Genomic DNA, 18,993 nt, shown 5'->3' with positions numbered 1-18,993 from the left:
TAGTCCTCAACTTCTGAACACATTTAAGTCCAAAATTTCTATTGCTAAGTGAAACAGTTATTAAATGAGTTTTGCCCCATTTTCTTGCCAGTTGTTAAGTTGTTAAGTGACTTCAGTTGTCACTTCAATTGTTAAGTTAGTAATACGGTTGTTAAGTAAATCGGGCTTCCCAATTAACTTTGCTCTTCAGATGTTGGAAAAGGTGGGACACTGCAACTGTCATAAATATGATCTAATTGCCAAGCGTCTGAAGTTTCATCACATGACCACAGAAGTTATGCAATGGTCGTGTTTTTTTGTCTTTATTCCAGGATTGAAGACTGCAGGACCCAAGCCAAACCAGTGTAAAATAAATGTATTTTTTTTTAATTTGTGTTAATAAAGCTTAGGGATGGTATTTTCTATCAAATTTAGCATTATACGTAATGCTTTTGGGCTAGAAAGGGTAGCAGGAACCTTCCAAAAGTTTGTTTTGCCGAAAAATTCTAATTTGCAAACTTTTTTACGATGTTAATTTGATGATTATTATTACTAATTCAAAACATTAAGGTTTTTTTTTTGTTTTGTTTTATACAGTTCTTGCAAAACTTGATTTGGATAAAAGTGATTGAGAGGACATTGAATGCTATGCTGCAACCACTGACAACCAAGCTCTGAGAAATAAAAAAAATCCAACTTTTTGTATTGATTTTATAAAGCAGAGGATTTGGCAACTTTAAGACTTGTGAACTTCAACTCTCAGAATTCTCCAGCCAGCTGGGAGTTGAAGTCCACAGGTCTTAAAAGTTGCCAAGTTTGGGGACCCTCTGTTATAAAGTTTTCTGAGCTGCATGCAATAAGCTCGAAGCCAAGAACGGCATGCATCAAACTCTTGGGTGCAATCTACTTTGTGTTCTCGTCACTATGCTCACGACCTAGTTTCAGGCTGGCTTTTACAACGGCCACGGTCACTTCCCCCAACCCGTTTTTCCGACCTCCTTCAAGCGGCCAACTTTCCCCGGAAACTCCGCAAGCAATGACAGAAGACTGCGCCTGCGCCTTCGTTAAAGCAACGTGGTGACGCCAAAAAAAACCCACCCCAAACAAGTTTGAACGCGCGTGCGCAGTGTCGCCCCGGGAAGCTGTTGCCTTGGCTATCGCGCTCCGGCTTGCCTTCCCTCTGACGCTGTTAAGAATCGGTGCCCGCGGCTCCTTGGATGGGACGCCCCGTTCCAACTGCCGTCGCGCGGCCGGAGCGAGCAACCGGCCGTTGACCTCGTCGCGACTGCCCCGCGAGCTCCTGACCGCAGGGAAAGGGACTCGGCGGCGGCGGTGAATGCTGCGACTCGCGTCGTGACTCCGAGCCTTCCTCCCCTTCTTCCAGCTCCTCGGTCGGGAGGATGAAGAAGGTGAAGAGGATCCTGGGACTGGGGAAGAAGAAGAGCGAGCGGCAGTCGCCGTCCCGGAGCCGCGTCGTGGCTTGCGCCTCAGCCCGCCTCTGTAGCGGCGGCGACGGCCGCAAGTTGCAGGGCAAGGAGCTGAGCAAGCTGCACCGGGCGGCGGCCGAAGGAGACCTCGGGGAGCTCCGGCATCTCCTGCAGAAACAAGACATCAACGCAAAGGATAGAGCCAGCAGGTGAGAAGGAGAAGAAGGCCTCGATCCCCGCCTCGTCTTCAGGCCAACGCCAGCTCTCCTCTTCAGCCTTCCTCTTGGAAGACTTGGGCTATTCCTCTTCTCTCCCCTCAACGGGCTTCCGAGGGTGGGATTTCACCCCAGTGACGCCCTTTCACTGGTCGAAAACATGCCCACGTGGAGGGCTGTGTGGATGTCATAGGTAGCCTGGTAGCGGGAAATTTGTTCCTGAGGGTCTCTTCCTCGGAGTCTGGCGCTGAATAGAAGTGAATAGGAATAGGATAGAATTCTTCATTAGCCAAGTGTGATTGGACACAGTTTGGTGCACATGCTCTCAGTGTACATAAAAAGACAAGATACATTAATCAAAAATCATAAGGTACAACGCTTAATGTTAGTCATAGGGTACAAATAAGCAATCGGGAAACGATAGCAAAATCAGGATACATGCAACAAAATTACAGTCCTGCAGGCATAAGTGGGAAGACATGGGTGATAGGAACGATGAGAATAGTAATGGTAATTTAGCCTTAGTGAAAAGTTTGACAGTGTTGAGGGAATTATTTGTTTAGCAGAGTGATGGTGTTCGGGAAAAAACTGTTCTTGTGTCCAGTTGTTTTGGTGTGCAGTGCTCTATAGGGGCATTTTGAGGGTAGGAGTTGATACAATATATGTCCAGGATGCGAGGGGTCTGTAAATATTTTCATAGCCTCTTTTTGACTCTTGCATTGTACAGGTCCTCAATGGAAGGCAGGTTGTCAGCAACTGTTTCTTCTGCAGTTCTGATTATTCTCTGAAGTCTGTGTGTGTCTTGTTCGGTTGCAGAACCAAACCAGACCGTTATAGAGGTACAGATGACAGACTCAATAATTCCTCTGTAAAACTGTACCAGCAGCTTCTTGGGCAGTTTGAGCTTCCTGAGTTGGCAAAGAAAGAACATTCTTTGTTGTGCATTTGATGACACTTTTGATGTTAGGTGTCCATTTTAGGTTTTGAGATGATAAAATCTAGAAATTTGAAGGTATCTACTGTTGATACTGTGTTGTCTAGTATTGTAAGAGGTGGTAGTTTGGGAGGGTTTTTCCTAAAGTAATAAAATGACATCCTTTCTATTGATTCTTCTGTTCGAGTATCTTTTTTCATATATCACTTTTTTATATGTTGAACCCTGTCGCTAGTTCCTGTACAGATAGTTCTTGACTTATGACCACAATTGAGGTCAAAATTTCTGTTGCTATAAGTGAAACATTTCTTAAGTGAATTTTGCCCCATTTGACAGTCTTTTTTGTTACAATCGTTAAATGAATCACTGCTGCTGTTAAGTTATTAACATGGTTGTTAAGTGAATCTGGCTTCCCATAGACTTTACTTGTCAGAAGGTCGGGAAAGTTGATCATCTGACCCCGGGAGACTAACTGTCATAACTATAAGTCAGTTGCAAAGTATCTGAATTTTGATCACCTGATGTTGCAACGGTTGTAAGTGTGAAAACTGTCATAAGTCACTTTTCAGTGCCATGGAACTGTTACTAAATGAACTGTTGTAAGTCGAGGACTATCTGTATTAAGTAAATGTCACAGTGAAAGCTATATATGGAGGGAAGACTGGCTATAAATAATAGATGATAATGCAAATGTGTTAGAGTTCTGAAAACAGCTCAGTATGTAACTGTGGATAGGAAGCAGTTCTCAAGTTTTAAAAAGCATACCTTAATTAAGATAATGTTTGAATAAATAATGGGAATTTTCTCTTTCCTCCTTTCTGTAGCCATCACATTAATATCTATCAGTGACTGGGAAATAGTGGCTGGATTATTTTAGAATTTGTACTAAATGTCATCAGTTGTTAATTTCAATTGAATTGTATCAAAAGATTTGTATTTGAAATCAAGCAAATAATATTCAGTTCTGCTGTATTTTAGGCTTTATTCTTTCTTGCAAAGTATAATTTATTTTTTCAGCTAGGAAGAACTAATTAACTGCAATTTATATATCGTAGAGCTTTACCAGAGTATATTGAGTACATACATGGGTATATTCCAGTTCATCATATGCCGTACACTAGTTTTGAAATACAGTTCAAAGATGCAAAATCAAAATGTTCTTAAGAAAAAGAAAGGTGTACTCTACTGTTAGTTACTTACTGACTGACTATGGTTTCTTTTATAATATCATTTCTTTTAGAACACCTTTGCATTTTGCCTGTGCTAATGGATATACAGATATTGTTACTTTCTTGGTGGACAACAAATGCCAACTAGATAGCTGTGATGAAGAGAAGAGATCTCCATTAATGGAGGTATGCATTTAAAATAGTGCAAATTTACTAGTAATATAAAGCCAAATTTCTATAATTTCTGTTTTAATCAAAACTATCAGTATAATAAATTGTTAGTCTTGCTTATAATCAAAAGGGACCAAGGAAAATCTGTAGCTTTATTTTGTTTAAATTATAGACAGTATTGCCTAGATTTATGAATTGTTGTAGACCTAACATCTTCTTAAATATTTAGGCGGTGGAATGTCAGCAAGAATTCTGTGCAATTTATCTGCTTGAACATGGAGCAGATCCTAATCTGAAGGACATAGACAATAACACTGCCCTCCACTTTGCTGCCGCTTTTTCTAGTGTATCTCTAGCAAAATATCTGCTTGAAAAGAAAGCTGACATTGAAGCACAAAATAAGGTAAAATCCCAGTAGTTTACTTAATATATTAAGTAGTTTTTGATTTTGTATAAGCTAATACATATTCTGATTTTTTTAAAAAATTAACATCATTTACAGAAAAAAATACTGCATTATTTACTGAGAGACTAATGTGTAATAATAAGTATCTATTGCATAATAAAGTGTAACTTGAGACTCTTCATTTCTTATTGTGCTTGAACAAGTTAACTAATTTGTAATTTACCTTTAAATAAGCTTCTGCTAGCTTTCACATAGGGTTTGTTTTGGGCATACTTAATCATAATCTCAGGGTCAAATGTCACATAAACTACCCCTTCCTATTGTTAAAAAAAGTAGGAGGAACTTTTTCTTCTTTTCCATCAATTTGGGTAACAGACACAAACTGCCCATTATCCCTCTGCAAACAAGATGTACTTGCTTTTTTGTAGAATTGTGACAGTATCCAATGGGAGTAAATAGTACAAAATAAAGGACTCGTTAGATGTAGTGGTTAAAGGCATCAGGCTAGAAGCTGAGAGATTGAGTTCTAGTTCCTCCATCTATCTGGGTGATTTTGGACTAGTCATTAACTCTTTCAGCCTTAGTAAGAAGCAAATAGCAACCATTTCCAAAAAACATCGCCAAGAAAACTGCGTGCAGCTCTACTTTTTCCAATATAATATTTGCATATAATAGTCAAATCTGTAATATTGCACAAATGTTTGAAATTATCTGAAACTTTAAAGCCAAGTACCAGTAGAAATACAGAAAATATTATTTTAGAGATGTTTAACTCACACTGAAACCCACCTAGAAGCAGTCTGAAAGAAATAAAACTTCTTTATCTTTTTTGTCTGCCTTGGGTACAGAACATTGCATTTGTTAAATGTGAAACAGAAGCTATGCATATATGTATTCCTTTTTTTTATTACAGGATGGTTGCACACCGTTAATTGTTGCTGTGGCTGAAAATAATCAAGAAATGGTAGAATTTCTTCTTCAACAAAACGCATCTGTGCATGCCACAGATAAATTGGGAAGGTACAGTTTGGGTCATGTAGTTAATACCCTTCCAGGATTTTAGGATTGTTTTTAAGTATTCATGCCCCTGAATATAAGGGATAATTAGTCAGCTGGAATAATATTTTCTCAATATAAAAATTATTTATCAATGGCTTGGTGCTATTGTTAACATTACACTGAAGTCTTATATGAAATTTTTGTTTCCAGTTGTATTATAAACTGCCTTTGGGATCAAAAGATAAAACCTTGAAAATAAAGAAAAAATATAGGCTTCTTAAAATAGTTTACATTTAAAGAAAATACTGATGTTTCTGTTCAATGCCATTTTCAATTTGTTTTCAGTATAAAAAAAAAAGCTCATGGGTAGCGTTTATACTTAAGCTTATTATTTTTTTTGTTATAAACAAAACTAGACCTTTGGGGTCTACTTAAATAACAACCTTCTCCCCTATGATCCCCATCCAAAGTACCTTGAGTAACATTGAATTGGATTCTCTCCTATCCGATAAACCTAGAGAATATGATGCAAAAATCAATAGTAGGAACAACATACTGCAGAAACTATGTGGAACAAAGTGGGGAGCTTCAACTGTCACCCTCAATCTAGCAGCACTAGAGTTGGTTTACTCTAGAGCAGAATACTGTGCCCCTGTATGGCTGAGTCCCCTTTGGGGAAAAGGGCGGCATATAAATGCAATAAATTCAATTCAATTCTTAACAGCTGACATACTAATAAGTTAGATGCCAGATTCAACGACACCAGTGGTGGGTTGCAGGCGGTATGCCCTGGTACAGGTGTACTGGAGCCTGCCCGGAGCACCAGATACCATTCCGGTATGGTGCTCTGGAGGGCCCGCTCACCTGCCCAAGCTCCTTACCTGTCTTTTAAGTCTTTGGTGCTTACGTGCATGGCACGTATAGCGCCTGCGCAACGCTTTGCTGAGCAGCTGGAGCGTTGCGGAGGCGGTGACGCATGTGCACGCTGTGCGTGCACTGCGCATGTCCATGTGGATGTCGTAGGATCTGGAACCCACCACTGAATGACACCATGAGGATTATAAGTGGATGTTTTAAAACCACTCCAAATTTCTGGCTTCCTGTTTTGAGGAATATAACACTGCCAACTTTATGAAGGCAAGATGCATAAATGAGAGAATACAGAAAAATTAAGAGCAACTCACTCCTACCACTGCATGCTGACCTTCCTCATTCATTAACCAGAAGCCCCCCAGTGGCCAACATCTGCCCAACAACTTTAAATCAATTCCTAGTGGAAAGCCAAATGGATCATGGAATGTGCAGAGATAGGAAGTCATATAAATGACTCCACAAGAAAAGTGCCAGGCTTTGAACTATCATGACTACAATGGAAAATCCTGAACAGGATTCTTGATAGACAGAGTCTTGATAGATGCACCTCACACGGCATCTATCAAGACTCTATAAATGGGACATATTATCCTCCACTCTCTGTGACTGCAGGGTCCCATGTCAGATAGTAAATCAGTCATAACTTAATGTAAGCTGAAAGCATATACTCGTCCAGTATCTGATTATTATTATTTTAATATGAATGATGCTGTGCTTCAATGGTTAGATGGCTTAGATATTGGTATTTAAACATAGATCTGTTTAACATTTATATTTTATTGTGTTTACTAATCTAGGTGAAATGTTCGTATTTAGTTCATGTATGAGATGCCATACGTTAAATAAATAATTGCAGCTTTGTTTAATGTGAAAGCTCCCCTGTCTTTTTGCAACAGGGAATAATGCTGAGTAAATACTCAGGATGTTAAAGTATTAGTGAAGGTTTGATTATATGCAGTAATTGAGGGGGCATTTTTCTCTTTCAGAATTCCACTATTGATTTCTTGTTCTAATAAAAAACGTGACATAACTCATCTTCTCCTCCTTCATGGATCCAATGTTGCCCATAGAGATAAAAGTGGATGGTCAGCAAAAGATTATGCTCTGTTTAGTAATGATTCTATGTAAGCCGAAACATTTGTCTTTTCATTGTCACATAACCAAGAAACAAAACTATCCTATATGAAAATAAAAAGCATAACATGGATTAAGATTAGATAACATATTAGCAGGCTGTTAAAGTAGCATGCAAACAACTAAGTTATTGCTTTTTATTTAATATTGTTCTGTGTTGAGATTAATTGTGCTTTATTAAAATGTGTCAATATTGAGTAAAATATTTTTTTCTTTTAGCCTTAAGCAATATGTTGCTAAATATTTCGGCTGGGATGATAGAGAAGAGAGCTCATTACATGGTCAAAAATCTCTGTCTACATTAAGCAGTCAAGAAAAAGGCAGAGATACTGGTTTGACACTTGGTGCTCCTGCTAAAAATAAAGAAGGTAAAGTTTAATGTAGTACAAATGGCTGGTCACTTAGTACAATTCTGTCCTTTCCCAATGGAAGTAGATGTTATTGCTATTGTTTGTAAAAAAATGTTTATTTTGTGTTCTAGGTCTGCAGAATATTTTTAACACAGCACAAAGGTGACAAAGATGCTTCAATAAGAAGCAGGTTGAATTTATGCTTTCCCAAAACTAAATTTCATGGATGTTGCCACTACAGTGAAATTCTGGTGGCCTGTTATTTAAGCAACTGATTGGATAAGAGTTGCTGGTGTATGACATAGCAAAGCAAACAGATGCATTTCCTTAACTCCTGGAAGCTCATGTCCAAAGCAGTTTTGGAATTTTAAGTTAAAGCTTATGAATACCAAGGAAATCATTGAGCAAGCTATTTTCGTAGAAAATATTTTGAAAATAGTCAAATTTTAATGAAGGTTAGGTTTTGGCAGAGTGATGTAAAGTTAGCATAGTGTGTTGCACATTATAATTGAGTCACATGATACATATGTGTATTGTATGTTTGTAAGTGTTTATATGCTTCTAAGGGAAGCAGCATCAGCATTTATTTATTTATTTATTTATTTATTTAATTTATTTAATTAATTTGTATGCCGCCCACTCTCAAAGAGACTGTTGTGAATAAACCTGCTGGTTGCAAACTAGTCTTGGCGTAGGAGAAATAACAGGCCATAGGCAGGAAAAAAAGGCTAGAATGTAACAGGTAGCAACTGGAGTCCAATTCCAGCCATGGATTTCCCTTGGCAACAGGGATGCCAGCCACTTCTTGAGGGATAATAACAATTTTGTCAAGGAAAACTGTGTTGCAGGTTCCTTGAATAATTCATTGAACTCCATTAGCAAGGCAAAGAAAGATAGATTTGTTCTTTTTTGGGGGGAAGCCAATAAACAATTCTGGTCAGATGTAGTAGTGGTGATTTACCAAATTTGCATTCCAGTTAGACTTCTGAGATATGGGATATTTTCTAGGATAACTGATGTACTGACATCGTGCTATTTATTTTTTCTTCATTTCTTAATGAAACAGTGGTATTTCTCAAGGTGTATGTCCCCATAATCAGTTTCTCAGTTTGTTCTTAGAAGTTGAATGCCAATTGCTTCCTTTTCAAGACTATTCCCCTAACTAACATTTTATTGTTGACAAAGTTGCTACTAAGTCCTACTCCTCATCTATCCTGAAGAATGGGGATAGACAAGAAAGCTTGGTTTGATGCTACTCTCAGCAATCGGTTAGCTCAATTTGCTTGGTATGGAAAATTCCTGCTGTATTTAATGTTTTAGCTAAGGGAAAATTAAATGCTATATACTGTAGTGATGTTCTTGTGTGTTCTGTAGATGAGCTTTCTTTTACAGGGAGGCTGCTTAAATACAAAAATGGGCTGAGAATAATTGATACAATTTTCTTTGAATTTTTAAGTTGAAAATTCTGAAATCTGTTTATGTTACTTGAATATTTTGAAGCAGTGTGCTCCAAGTTCAGTTCAGTTTTATAGACAGAGTTTGCAAAAAAAAAGTTTAATTATTACTTCTATTGTTAAGTATTATTATGGTTCATTTTGCAGTCAGCCAGATGTTTAGACTGGATTTAGCGTTTTTATCCACTTATTGAATGCTTTCCAGGGACCTGGGATAGACAGACATTTTTTGATCATCAGAGGATATAAACTATTCCAAATAAAGCTGCCTTTTACAATTGGCTGATTATTATTATTATTGTTGTTATTGTTATTTTTAATATTTGGTGGCCTGTTTTGGTAGAGGCTGAATGGCTGAATTGTACTCTTGCTGATTCTAGGAAGAAAAAAATGAGGGAACAAGGGGCTTTTTAATTTTTTTCTTGCATTTTAAAAATCAAAATTTTGGGAGTTGGGGTTGGAAGGAAGCAGTTTGAAATATTTCTTTAGAATGTTCGAGGTGGAACAGCTTTGTTTTATACTCTGCCTAAAACTATTTTTGCTTTGTGCATATCTCTATTGCAAATATTAGAAACAAAAAAATGTATAGTTTCCATATTTGCAATATCTTTAGGAATTTATAGAAAATTCCCATTTTCTATGAAATGGCAATTCTGAATAACAGTAAATAGCCAGTTTGGGCATTAGGAAAGAATCTACAAACAATATGACAGTTGAATCAAAATTTAAACAAATAATTATGATATTCCATATAAGGTGGGATTTGGATATCTAGTTGTAGTTTTAATTTTCAAAGAACAAGGGGAAAATACCATTGGACAGATAATTTAAATGTATTATTCTTTTTTTAATATGATTTCTACAATTCTTACTTTATAAGATGATACATGTTTACATTCTGAATTTTTACTGTCACAGGCTTTGTGCTAAATAGAAAAATAGATAGCGAAATGCAGGAATTGCTCAAAAATCAGAAAAGGAGTAACTCTCTACAGGTCAAATCTGTAATAATTTATTTAAATGTTTAGTTCATAATATGGATAGCTTTTTTCTTTTCTTCTTACTCCTTTTAGAAAAGGTAGTAATAGAGGACAATATTTTATGGCCAGGGTTGAAATGAAGAGTGGGTGCGCTCTTCACTTGGTTGTTTTCTTGCAGATCTTTCATTACCCAAACTTGATAACACCATCAGTGCTGGTGGGGAGTGGGTTTGCTCTCAATTTATATGTGACTTGCTCTGTCAGTGTTGGTGGGAGTGATTTTGGTAGTTATTTGGTTAGGCTGTTTACTATTAGTTTGCTTTGTAAGTCCTTGATTGCGGTATTGTTTAATTGGTGATCTGATGTAATCTTGATTAATATCTGCTAATCTGAGTGATGAATGCTGGTGGAATATTAGTCTTTTTGTTGCCTTTTTGGCTTGTCGATTGTCTCTTGAATGATATTTATATGTTGTTTATGTCTATGTATGTATTGATGGCTGATTTGTCAATGCTAAGCTTCCAGAAATTAATTATCTTAGCATTTTTTGGGCTTGGCTTAGTTTAGGATAGTCACAGTGTTCCTGTTAAAACTATGGTTGTCTGTCCATGTGTTGTGAAATTAAGGAAATCATGTCTTCTGACTGCTAGTTGTTGTTCATTGATGCGTTCTGCTAGTCTTCTGTCTGTTTATCCTACGTAGTGGTTGTTGCAGTCATTACAATGTATGTTGTAGATGACTCCTGTTTTTTTCTTCTGAAGCTGCTGGATCTTTTGGTTTATTTAGGATGTTTTGGAGGGCTTTAGTTGATTTCTATGCTACATGGATGCCACATGGTTGTAATAGTCTGTTGGTGGTTTCTGAGATGTTTTTGATATAATTTATCCTTTTTAGCGCTTGGGTTGTGATACATTGAGTTAAGTGATCAGGCACTTTTTGATGAAATTGTCTGGATATCCATTGTGTTGAAAGATATTGTATAGATGATATGTTTCCTTTTTCAGATATTTAGGATTGCTGCAGTGTGATTGTACTTGTCTAAATAGTGTTTGTTTGTTTGTTTCTGTGTTAAATGTATAGGCCACCCATCTTACCTCAAGGTATTTCTGGAAGGCTTACAATCATAAAAGATATGAATTATATAAGAACATTAATAGTTTCAACTGGGAAATTGTGACTATCCTAAACCAAGCCAAGTCTAAAAATGATTAATATCAGACCAATAATGAAGAAGTAAATAATATGCAAATCAAGGAACTGTCAAACTATGTTTCTCTTGGTTGACCCCTATAGCAATTTTAGCTTAACACCAGACTTTCCCTAACTAGGTCCCTAGGAGATCATCGAATCCATTTGGTTGGGATAACAGTTTCTTTTACTAAGGATTAGTGGTTACAGTGAAAGTAGGCTAGTACTAAAGTTTGTATGCAAAGAGTTACAGTATTCCCCCTTCTCCCCAGCCCTCCCTCCTTAGCCAGTTTGCCTTCGTCCAAAGGTGACCGGCTAGGTGTTTTGGGAACTGCTCGAATATTTGGTGCCACTTGGTACAGTTTGTGGCCTTGAAGACTGGAACAGGCTGGTTCTCACATCTCTGGCTTCTGTCAAACTTGTCATCTCCTCCCCTTTGGCTCGCCTCGTCCCTTTACATGCCAATTGCCTATTTCCTCTTCCCACCAGCCCCTAACAATTTATGGCAGGCTGCCAGAGAAGCGCTAAGCTGAAGATGGCAGATCTGACACTAACAGTAAAGAGCCCAATTAAAGAATCATCAAGACTCTCCCACCAACAATGACAGGGTAAGCCACTAGGATATAAATTGAAAGCAAACCCCACTCCTTACTAGCACTGATGATGTTACCTAGTTTGGGTAATTAAAGGTCTGCAAGAAAACAACCACACTCAGAGAGCACCAAGGAGCTTAGAACAGAAGGAAACTGATGAACCTAGATTGGTTTCAGAGAAAAGAATTTTGTGACGGGGTATGATTCAGTTAGTCAGTTTGAGTGAATTCCACTTGAAATTGGCTTCTGACGGGGGGCTCTGAATTGTTCCTATTGGTGTATCTTCATGTTTTTTCAGTCCATGGAATTCATTGATTTTTTAATAAGATCTGGGGGATGAAATAATCGAAGAATTGCTTAGCCAACTATTGGCCTCCTACCCACCTTGGCCTCCTACCGACTGCCCCACCCACTGGACACCCCTGATTGCCTCCCTGCCTGGTCCCCAGAGGCGCCCTCCATGCAAACTAAGTTGAACTGGCCACATCCCCCTCCACATACCCAGAGGATAAGCACAATGCTGATCTGGCCCTCAATGAAATCGAGTTTGACACCCCTGATCTACATCATATGCTTGGGTGCTTATTAATATAAAAATTGGGCTCAGACTGCTGAATGCTTTTTTTGTGTGTTTGCATGTGAGCCTTTTTCATATTTCATTCTTAGAATAACATGTCATTCTTTTATTGAACAAATAGAAAATTGCTACAATTGAAATGGAAATTCCATAAAACAAGCAATAAAAGTATTAAATCATAAACTTCTGTGCAATTTAAGATGCAATTAATTGCAAATATTTATACCGAATATAACTTCCAGTTTAAAAATTAGAAAAGTTTACAGTAAATACAAAAATCTAATTAAATAATGTTTGCCAACTTTTGTATAGCTACTGAGTAAGTTATTTTTTTTATTTTTAAGATATTTTTCTACATTTAAACTTCTGCAGTTTGATTTACTGTAATATAAAAAATCTTTATAGTTTTTTCCCTTGATTTGTCTGAATTTTTATTTTTCTTTGTGTTTGGGTTTTTTACAGTTCTTGATAACCACTCTTCTGTAGACTCTACAAGGTAAGATTTAAATTTTGATTTAAATTCAGGAAGTTCCAGAAAAAGATAGATTCTTATTTATGTGTATATATGCATTTGTGTTTAAGCAATTCTGAAATAATAGTTGATGATAGCTGGCTTTCTTCAGAAGAGGAGAAACTAGACTCCAGTCCCAAGGTAAGATTTTGTACAATGAACACTCAAAACCTCTAACAATGAAAGACTTGTTATGATAATAATTTAATACTTTTTTGGATGGAAAGAAAATATAAACTTCAATTTATATCAGCGATTCTCAATCAGTGGGTCACAACCCCTTTGGGGGTCGAACGACCCTTTCACGGGAGTTGCAGAACATCCCAAAACCGATGCCACCACATCTTCGGGACAGGTCCTCTTCAGAAGAACGAGGCCCTACTGGTCCCCTTCGTGTTCTTCGCCTTCCAGCTGTGGCCCCACGCTGTGGAAAACATAGGCGCACGCACATCCTGCACAATTACAGCCCAGATCAGGACCAAAGCTCCTCTGCCAACTGGCCCTTCCTCCCTCGGAGGGCTTCGGAGGGAAGCTTCTGCAGAAGCCCGGGTAAGTGAGAACAAGTTCACACCATTACAAAGTCTCTGAGGCTGTAATTGTATGGGGTGTGTGCGCACGCCTATGTTTTCCATGGCGTGGAGCCGCCCCGAGGCAGTGGGCAGCCAGTGATGATTCTGGAGCCCATCCACGGGGGGTGGGGTCCCCCTCGCATTCCTCGTCTTCCCAGAGTTCCCCGGACTCATCGCCAGCCGCGCAGAACCTCGGCGAGGCTCCACGCTGTAGAAAACATAGGTGCGCGCACCCCCCCTGCACAATTACAGCCTCGGATTCTTCGTTAACGGCGGGAACTTGTTCTCACTTGCCCGGGCTTCTGCGGAAGCTTCCCTCCAAGGCCCTGTGAGGGAGGAAGGGCAGTTGGGAGCGGGGCTTTGGTCCTGTTCCGGGCTGTAATTGCGCAGGGCGTGCGTTCGTCTATGTTTTCTAGGATGTGAGGCCGCGGCTGGAAGATGAAGGACGGGAGGTTAACCAGCAGGGCCTTGTCCTTCTGAAGAGGACCTGTTCTCGAAGAAGGGAGATGTGGTGGCATCGGTCTTGGGATGTTCTGCAGGGAAAAATGCCACTGCCAGGTACTTTTAACCATATATTTTGGTCCCATGACTGCAGAATGCTGCAAAAAATCATAAATGCAGGCCAGTTGTTGAGTGTTTCAAATGTGATTGGAACACTCAACAAGGTGACCACAGTATGTCTGTCTGTGTGAGAGAGACAGAGGGAGGGAGGGAATCAGAGAGAGATGGACAGACATATAGAGAGAGACAGAGAGAGGGGGGGAGGGAGGGAGAGACAGACAGAGTGACACACAGTGAGTGATTGAGTGATTGAGAGACAGACAGACACACACATATACACATAGAGTGACAGAGAGACAGAGACGAGAGGGAGAGAGACAGAGACACACACACACACAGAGTGGGTGAGAAACACACACACAGTGACGGAAATGGGGAGAGAGGAGAGAGAGACAGAGAGAGAGATAGACAGACAGATAGAGAGAATGACAGGCAGGGAGGGAGAGAGAGAGAGACAAAGAGCTACACAGTGAGAGACAGACAGAAAGAGAGAAGAAGAAAGAAAGAAAAAAAGAAAAAGAAAGAGAACTTATGACCACAATTTAGCCCAAAATTTTGGTTGCTAAGCAAGAGCATGGTTAAGTGGGTTTCACCATATTTTGTGCAACTGTGCAACGATGCTCTGCTATTTCACATTGCGCATACTGTCGCAAAATGTAGCAATGTAGCTTACTGTTGTCATATTAAGACTGTTACCCATGCTACATCATGCTTCAAGACAAAATTTCATTTATTTGTAATTAGAAATAAATATTTCACAATATATAATTACATATTTTGTGATTAATCACTATGCTTTAATTATGTTCAATTTGTAATAGTGAAAATGCATCCTCCATATCAGATATTTACGTTACAATTCATAACAGTAGCAACATTACAGTTATGAGGTAGCAACGAAAATAGTTTTATGGTTGGGTCGCTCAACCATAAGGAACTGTATTAAAGGGTCGCAGCATTGGGAAGGTTGAGAACCACTGATTTAGATCTTAAATTTAGTACATAGAGCTTGAGCCATGGTGATGCAGTGGTTAGAATGCAGTATTGTGGGCTAATTCTGCTGATGGCCAATTTGTCGCACTTTGGCAGTTCGAGTCTCACTGGCTCAAAATTGACCCAGCCTTCCATCTTTCTGAGGTCAGTAAAATGAGGACCCAGATTGTTGGGAGCAATATGCTGTCTTAGAAAGATTCATGTGCCTTGTTTCTAACACAGCAACATTCAAAATGCTTTTAACTGTTTCATGTGAAATAAAATAATTCATAATGTTCCACTGTGGAAAATGATGAGAATTTAAAACAAATGCTTTGTTTTTTATTCTAGTTTCACAAAAATAGGAGGATAAGTAGACCGTTCAACCTCCACCAATACCCATTCTACAGGAAAATAGTTTAAAACGTTAAAAAGAATTCCTATAGCAAACAATGTAAACAGCAGTTAAGCCCATATTTTGTACCCTGGCAGACCTGTGCGAGCAGCCACAGAACTGAGCCCAGAGAAGAAATAGGGAACAGATGATAGATTGGGTTCAGTAGCAAATGCATACTTATTCACTTTCATACTAATAACCACCCAAGCATATGATGTACATTAACTACATAAAATTGTAATTTAAATATTGTAGTATAAAACTGCTCTATAACCAATTATTCCGAAATTTGCGGCGTTGTCGCCACACTGGTGGGCTGCTCATGTGTCCTTGCCTAATCAAAAGGAAAACACCAGACGAAATTCCTTGGGATGAGCAAAAGCCTCGAATGATCATTGGGCTCTTTTATTAGAAAAAGTTAGTTACAGCGTCATCAAAAAGGAGCGTATCAAAAGGCATATATAATCACACATGGCACAAGTAAACTAATGAAAAGTTCACAGCATTCTACAAATAAACCAATAGAAAATCACATCATGGCAAAGGGTGGGCAAAGGGGGAACAGAAAATTACAAGCTGCATGGCATTGGGAGGGGGAGAGAGGGAATAGAAAGTTATAGCACAGCATAGGGGGGAGAAAGGGCATGTGTGGGAGTAGCTGGCTCACATAGTTCTTGTTACATGAGGCTGCATAGTGAGTTATGACCGTTAGGCCAGAAAGATGTTTCTGATGCGATGTTTTTGCATCCCTGTGTATGTGTGTTTCAGACAGCAGAAGCTGCCCTGCACGCAAACACCCGGAATGAATTCCAACATAAATTGATTCCATTCTCTAAATATGAGCTTTTAATTGCACTTCTGCACTCCAACCCTTTAACTAGTTCCATTGAATAGTAGCAAGAATAGGATGAACTTGCTATTTTATTGATTGATAATTCTACAGGTCTTCATGGTGTGTAAGTATTTAAAACTAGCCAGTCACTGAACATAAAATTATGTAGAACAAAATACCCCAAGCTAGTTTTGAATTTAGAAAAAAATGTTGGAACAGGAAATGGAGGAGCACTTCAATATAGAAAGGGAAGAAGAAAACATAAAAACAATTTGGACCAAGGCAGAAGATAAGGAAGATGAATATGTTGACAAATTAGGAGGGAAAGAATATTCCAGAGAAAATAAACATGAGAGGGAAACAAAACTGTTTAAGTGTAATGATGAACTATGTAATGTACAAAATGAAAAGATGCAAGATGGTACTAATATTCCTGAACCTTTTAGTTCTGGTCATTCTGAATCTTCACATTACCATACAATTACTAACAAGGTAAATAAGGAACAGCCTGAACATTCTGTTGAAAAAGAATCTAATTATGAAAATCAATTTCAGAAGTTACAAAAACTCCAGGACACACAGAATAATAATAAATTGTCATATGAGAATCAAAAAGAGTTTTGCAAATCTGTTTTTTCTTTGGAGAATATTGAAAAAACTACATTTATTTTCTCAATTAACTCTCAAGAAAATGGCATGGATTCCGTTCTGGATGATATTGAAAGTCATAATTCTGCATCAGAAGCAGAACTCAGAAAAAATACAAGTACACAAGAGAATAGTAGGGATCCCGATTTTGCAGGATATGAGATCCCTGGAAAAAAGGAATGTGTGGATTCAAAAAAACTGGAAGAAGCAATATATGAGCCAACAATATATAAATACAGTGACAATGAACATCTGAAAACTTTCCAATCTGATTTGAAAGTAAGTGAATCTATCGTAAAGGCAAAGACTTCATAAATAAAAATCTGTTTCAACAAGCTTGTTCATTAATGATATTTTAATGGCACAGGAGAAATAAAATCCATTCCAAGTCATTTAGTCCCCAATCCCTGGGCTGCAGCCTTTTCAAAATCTGATCGCAGGAGAAATGGGCAAGCATGTGTGTGTGAAGCTCCACTCGCACAAATGATGGGCAAGTATGTGCACAAAGCTCCACTGGAACTAGCAGAGGGTGCTTGTGATCACACATAAAGTAGGAGCGCAAGGACCCTCCACTCCAGGGGTGTCCACTTGCATGAGCGGAGTTTCAGTCACAAGTGCAATTACCAGCCGCGAATGGAGCTTTGCATGTGAGTGCAAGGACCCTTCACTCGTGCTTGATCTCCATTTGCATGAGGAGAAGGCATGCATGCGCTCTATTGCACAAATGGAACTATGTGTGCGCCTGCCACTCATATACCCCTCCTCCTGCGTCAGACCACCAAGGTGGAAAGGTTGGGGACCATTGATTTAGAACACAATCAAGATTAATCATAGATTTGATCATATTCAAATGAAGCAAAAATACCCAAACTGGCTTAATAGTTCTATATGCAATTCAAGATGTTGATTTTCTATGAAGCCATAATTACTTATAGCTAGAATACCCACTATTTTTTATTTAATTATTCATTCATTCATTCATCAAACAAAAATTACAAATTTGAACAAACAAAAAAACTAAAATGTGACAGGGATAATAGGCACTTAAGTGCACTTACACACGCCCCCCAATTGCATAACCAGTCTTTAAGAATGGCTTCTAATTTTTTTCTCAAAATCAATTTTGTAATTGCTAGATTGTCTTTTAATTATAAATTGCTTGGAAGATGGTACACAGAAAATAAGGCATATAGATTCATACTATAACACAATTATGTATATTTATAGCTTAATTTGATTAATAATTGTTTTTATTGTATTTATTAATAAAATGATGGTAATAACAACCACTATTTTATTAATAGTAATAATAACTGCATAACATATGTAACAAATAAATAATAAGTTTACATAGTGAAAATGTATAATTTATGGTCTTGGTCATTTAAAATAGCTTTTCTAGTATTATAAAATATCACATTTTACACTGAAGATGCTTCAGTTCAGTGTTTCTTAAACTTTTTTCTCTCAGAATTCTTCCCCACTTTTAAAAATTATGGAGAACCCCCAAAAAGCTTTTGTTTGGATGGACTATATATATAGCAGTATTTATCATATTAAAAATTAAAATTGATGCATTTACTTCTCATGATTGTTTGATGGAATTTTATTTTTCAGCATAGACTGCCAAATAATTTTGATTTTTTTTATTCCTGGGAGAGTCTTGGAGCACCTTACTAGTCCTAGACCACTACTCTAGTTTATTACTTACAGTACATATGTGAATATATATTCTTGGCAATATCCCAGACAGTTTATGACTCCCTGATAAAATCACATAGATTAAAATTTTAGTCATAAATTCTAAAGACTTCTTTAAAGTAATAACAGGTCATTACAATTTCCAATTGCTATATACAATAAACACTGAATGTTGTTCTTTCTGTTAGGAGAAGCCTTCAAATGATGAAGAAGGTGATGAACAGGATATTGCCAATAAAAAAAATATTGTTTGTAAGCAGTCTTCGAATATCTCACCAAAAGGTATAAGTTTTAGTTATATTAACTAGTCTGCAGTCACTTCACATATTTATGCATTATAATTTCATTAAGCT

At 37.9% G+C, this 18,993-nt stretch overlaps 1 pseudogene; it reads left to right on the top strand.

Annotated features, from left to right (window-relative positions):
• Positions 1–1,379: 1,379 nt before the first annotated feature.
• Positions 1,380–18,993, top strand: part of LOC116511673 — a 108,850-nt pseudogene continuing 91,236 nt past the window's right edge.

The sequence above is a fragment of the Thamnophis elegans genome, chromosome 7 (genome assembly GCF_009769535.1).
Source record: "Thamnophis elegans isolate rThaEle1 chromosome 7, rThaEle1.pri, whole genome shotgun sequence".
Taxonomy (NCBI): domain Eukaryota; kingdom Metazoa; phylum Chordata; class Lepidosauria; order Squamata; family Colubridae; genus Thamnophis; species Thamnophis elegans.
This window is presented reverse-complemented; position numbering and strand designations above follow the sequence as displayed.